Source organism: Sinocyclocheilus grahami, unplaced genomic scaffold (assembly GCF_001515645.1).
Source record: "Sinocyclocheilus grahami isolate Dianchi unplaced genomic scaffold, SAMN03320097.WGS_v1.1 scaffold678.1, whole genome shotgun sequence".
In the NCBI taxonomy this organism is placed as follows: Eukaryota; Metazoa; Chordata; class Actinopteri; order Cypriniformes; family Cyprinidae; genus Sinocyclocheilus; species Sinocyclocheilus grahami.
Genome location: NW_015505857.1, coordinates 567602 through 573204, shown reverse-complemented (window position 1 = coordinate 573204; position 5603 = coordinate 567602). Strand labels below are relative to the sequence as shown.

General features: G+C 40.2%; 1 pseudogene; it reads left to right on the top strand.

Moving 5' to 3' along the window:
• Positions 1 to 4057, top strand: part of LOC107559204 (uncharacterized) — a 17733-nt pseudogene extending 13676 nt beyond the window's left edge.
• The last annotated feature ends 1546 nt before the right edge of the window (positions 4058 to 5603 follow it).

Genomic DNA, 5603 nt, shown 5'->3' with positions numbered 1-5603 from the left:
ATCAAGGACCCGATCATGGAACACTGCACAGTACAAGCACAGCGTTGAGCTTCTTGAGTCTGTTCAGTAAAGAGCGTTTTGATTGGTGGATTAAAAGCTCACCGAGATTGGCTGAACGGAACATCCTCCAAAAAAAAGATATTTATGAGTCTTAACCTGCCAGGAAGGTCTCAAAAATACCGCACACAAATTCAAAGCAGTCCACGCATGTGTGATGATCTGCAAATGCAGATTCAACGATCCATAAATACATGTACCATTATTCATAAATGTGTGATGGAAATTAATTCAAGAACTTGATATATACATATTTGTGTAAACATTTTAAATTTATTTAGGTAAGATGCATTTGTGTGAGCATTTGGGGAAATATTTATGCTTTTACTTGTGTATTTATGAATTGTGTTTTGAATTTACGAATCGGATTTTGTAAATGTAAATTGTGCTGTGCATTTATGAATTTTGTTTTGCAAATGTGTTATTTTTTAGGCCGATCTGGCTCCATAAAAGGTTTAGGCCAGCAACAAACCTCAAAAGAGGAGCACTTGCTAGAGCAATTACACGTGGACCTAGTCATTATTTCTACACAAAACTCAAAACCACACCCAAAGAAGAACTTTTGAGTGGAAATATGTCCAGCTGCCTCAACAGGCATGTGCTTGAAGGTAATCCGCTCAGAAACTAGGAAGAACAAACTACTCCACACTGATGTGTTAATGGAAATACATCTCATGCAAGGCATACTAAGAGGATGTGACACCAGATTTTTTAAACTACCAGGATACATACAGCATTTTAGCATGGACCCCTTTGGTGTTCATATGTACACTGAACTTGGAATAAGTATTCTTGTCGACCATTTACGCAGTAGGTTTCCTGTGTCCCTTTATCTGGATGCCACAGGAGGAGTGGTCTCAAAAATTGCAGATCAGCCAAAGCGAATCCTATACTACTCACTCACTCTTCCAGGAAGGGGTCGGGATGCTCCCTCTTTACCAATCTGTGAAATGTTATCAAATGAGCATTCGGTACCTCCAATCACATATTGGCTCATGCAATTTACATTGCATTTGTCCAAATACACACAAATGCACATACACCAGGTTGAGACGGACTATAGCTGGGCTCTCATGCAAAGTGTTCTGCTAGCTTTCAACAGGGAGCACATCACATCCTACCTAGAAAGAGCTTTTGATATTTGCACAGGCAAAAAAACTCAGGATGACATGAAGCCTTACACTGTGCTGCACATATGTTCTGCTCACATCCTCAAAGCAGTCAGACAGGCAATATCAAAGCAAACTGACAACCAAGGCCTGAGAGACTTTGTCACATTTGCCTTTGCAAGACTGCAGAATGCCTGTTCACTAGCTGAAACAAGACATACGTGTTCTGTCCTGACAACTCCAAAAAGCAGTGAAAATCTCATGGCAAGTCTGCAAATTCTTGAAAGTGTAAAACCCCAAGAAGTCAAGCTCGATGAAACAATGGAAATTGGAGACAGGGAGAAATGGGGCTGTGAAGACAAGAAACAATGCTACTACAATTGTGGGTAGCTCACCATTCATACCGTATTTCAGACAGATCTTTGAAGAAGCCAAGGAACACGCAGCAAGCGACACATCTTTCTCTAAGGACAACAATCCATACTTTTGTCCAGGTATCATCGACATGCTCTTTGACCACTATCTTGCAGTTTTTCCTATGTGGAGTGGTTTGCTGTTAAGACATCTAGAATGTGCATCACATGATCAGAAGGACATAAAAACAAAATCACACAAAACAAGAGACACTAATTGCCATGTGGAAAAAAGTGGTTTGGAATTGTAAAACATACCATCATGAAATCGAAGAAAAAGCTCAGACCAGGAACTTTCATCAGAAAAATGCATTGCTCCCTGCAAACAAGATACACCGAACACATCATTCAGCACAACCTCTCCGAAGAGCTGTTGCTAAAGCCTCGGCCACCAATGGACATCAGTCATTCCCAGGAAACATGGATGAAGAGAAGGAAAACACAATTATCAGGGAAAAAATCCAAATACTTTTCAGCACCACACAACATACCAGTTCCACACAAAAAACAAAGGACCCAGAAGTGTAGAAAGGACATGGCAAAGAGCCAGGCAACAGGTTCAAACCTGGACCAGCATTATCTACCTGCAGAGATACTATCTGTAGAAGATGAGGTAATACTGTCATTAATGTAAACATTTAAAACTGTGTACTACATTTAATCAATGAAGTTGAGGAAAAGTTATTCATAAGGCAGATGTTATTGTAGGTTGAAATGCTATGGACAAAACCCTCCACAGATCTGGTTGTTGCCATTCTGAGGTCCCCTGATCACAAACAGGAGTACCTCTTGCATCATAGTGCATTCCAAACATTGAGGCCCCATGACTGGTTATTTGGAGAGGTATGTCTATCGGGAATAAAGTATGAATGCCAAATAGTGCACCACAAAGTGTAAATATATGTTCAATTTACAAACTGAATTAAGCTGTTAAAATACAATGTGTATGTGTGCATTTTCAGACTATTGAATGCTATCTAAGAGCAATTCTTAATGCAAAGGGTGCATCTGCTAAACTGAGTCATTACACTGCAGGTGTCATTTTAAACGGCACAAGAGAGCAGTTGGCCCAACAAGGATTAAGAAAAGTGAGTGAAACTTTAAGTATTTAGGTCATACATACAACATTGATTGTATTTTTGAATGTCATACAGGTCAGCTTTGAGCAATATGATGGTGTAATCGCTGCTGTGAATGTCAACAATGTACACTGGAGGTTTGTGGTAAGTAGAAAATAAATATCTTGTTTAAAATACGTATTATACATGAAGACATTCCAATATTAATGTTTCTGCACATTTTAATTATGTATTCTTTTGTCTTTTTAGTATGTCCATGCTGTATCAAAACAAATTTTTGTGCTTGACCCTCAATGTGGAAATAATGAAAAGGAGGCAGCCACACGGGCCTGTAAAAAATTTGGGTACATTAGCTTTCTTTTCAAACAACCTGCAACTTTTCTGCTCTGTCAAAACATCGGCATGGAAGAGAAGACTGGGTAGACACCAAATGGCAGCCTGGCACAATAGACCATACATTTCAGAACGATGGTTACAGCTGTGGTGTGTTTGTGATGCAGGTAATAAAAATAGTTGTATACTTAAGCTTTGTTTTCAGCTTTTTCCACGTCAGACTGTGTTCCTAATATTAAGATTTGATGCTTTGTGTGTAGATGGCCAGGCAGGTTGTGGAAGACTTTCCAAAAATTCCGGAAAGCATTGACATAGATCCCAGCAAGGACTGGATGTAGAACTGCAGGAGACATATGGCAAAATACATTTTACTAGCATCAGGTATTTTAGCTTTTTCATGTCCTTTGTGTATTTGTTTGACAGACCATTTATTAAAAGCATATCCCTATCTTCATTTTAATAATTGCAGTCTCAAGGGAAGAATATTGTTCCGTCTGTGGGCAAAAACCTGCACCAAAAAAGGACGAGATTTGGGTAATCAATTTGTCATGATTCCACTAGTGACAAAATAAGAAGTGAATTTAAAAAAGATCAAACCTACAAACCCGATTCCAAAAAAGTTAAGACACTGTACAAATTGTGAATAAAAACAGAATGCAATGATGTGGAAGTTTCAAATTTCAATATTTTATTCAGAATACAACATAGATGACATATCAAATGTTTAAACTGAGAAAATGTATAATTAAGGGAAAAATAATGAAATCCAAAATGAGCCAATATTTGGCATGACATTTCAAAATGTCTCACTTTCAACATTTGATATGTTATCTATATTCTATTGTGAATAAAATATAAGTTTATGAGATTTGTAAATTTTTCCATTCCTTTTTTACTCACAATTTGTACAGTGTCTCAACTTTTTTGGAATTGGGTTTGTAACAACATGTGTCCTTTTTGTTCTCAGATTCAGTGTGAATTGTGCCAGAGGTGGTTTCATGTAAATTGCCTTAACATAGTGGTCCCATCAAAAGACCAATCATGGTTTTGTGTTTTGTGCATATAATTTATGTAGAGGTGTTCATTGTACCTGTGTTTGTAACTTTTCTTTTTATTTGTTATGCTAAATGCATAAAAAAAACAGTACATTTTCTGTCTGTAGGTTTATTATACCTTTGGCCTTGAGGCTCTATGTTTACATTAGTTTTTTTGAAGGATAAACAAATATTTTTTTGCCTTTCGTGTGTGTGTGTGTGTGTGGTTTTTTTTTCTGTTTCAAAATTATTGATTTGAAATGACTAAAATGTCAACACTAAAAATGGCTAAATAGTACTTTATCAGACCATTTAGAGAATCTTTGTAAAAGCAGCACCATGCAGAGAGACAGCATTAACAGTGTAGATATTTCTTCATAAAATTTGCGTCATCCAATTTAATTAGGCTGAATCATCTGAGCTCTAGTACATTCAAGAGATAGCAGCTATTTTAGAATCTATCTGTTTTTGCATGTATCTCCAATGGACTATATATGGCTGCATCGGCTAAGTTTTGATTTTTGTTTTTTAATGCAATACATGCAGTGTGACTATGTAACACACTGAACACTATCGAAACACAAAAATCTTTATATATTTAGGGTGTAGAACATAAAAATAATAAGCCTAGCAGGGACAAATGCTTTTTTTTACTCAGAATTTTTTTGTGACATTTTGTATTGGTTTCTTCAATGACACATTAACCAGTTCAATAGCTTTTTTTTCCTTCAATTAAGAAGCGATGTTTTATTAACAAGTTTCGGGAGGAGCGCGCGCAGATAATTAACACGGCCAGTTCATCATCAGTAATTACACCATCTATCCAATCAGCACAAGAGAGAACCTCTATAAATTATCAAAGCAGCCTTACCTCCATTATATCCTGTCTTTAGCATCATGTCGGATATCGAACTGTTTCCGGACGACAATGAGTTTGACACCACGGGTCCTCCAGCGTCTTCAGTCGCTGTCCAGCACACCAGCGCTCCGCAGGACACCATAATTGAGCCTGCGGCTGCAACTCGGGGCCGCCGGCCCTCCCGTGTCACCGTCGCGCATACCTCCAGGCACCGAGGCACGCCATCACCTTCGCCTTCAAGGCGTCAGTCACCTTCTCCAGCATCCTCCTACGCCTCAGCCCTCTCCTCCGCCCCAGCTGCGGAGAAATGGACCGTGTCAGAACTACGCCAGGTGCTCATTAGCTCCGGCGTCAACGTCCCACGACGATCAGCCAAGGCAGATCTCCTCGCCCTCTACACTTCCCTCCAAACAGGGGCGCCTCCAAGCTTCACTCCTCCATCCAAGGCCGCGGACAAAGCGAGCCAGGGCCGTAGTGTTCCATACTCACGGCCCGAATTAACCACCACTCCTTCGAAGACGGGCTTCCGGCCAGTAGGCCGCAGCAAAAAGCCTTCAGCAAGCCTGGGCCGCGCCCCGGATGCTGCCAGCTCCAGACCCCCTCCTCCATCCACCGAGCGCCAGCTCGACGAAATGCCAGCTCCAGTCTCCACGAGCCGCCGCGTTAGCGTGAGCACGCCTCCGCTAGCGGCGCAGACCTACCCACAACCCTCGCCACAC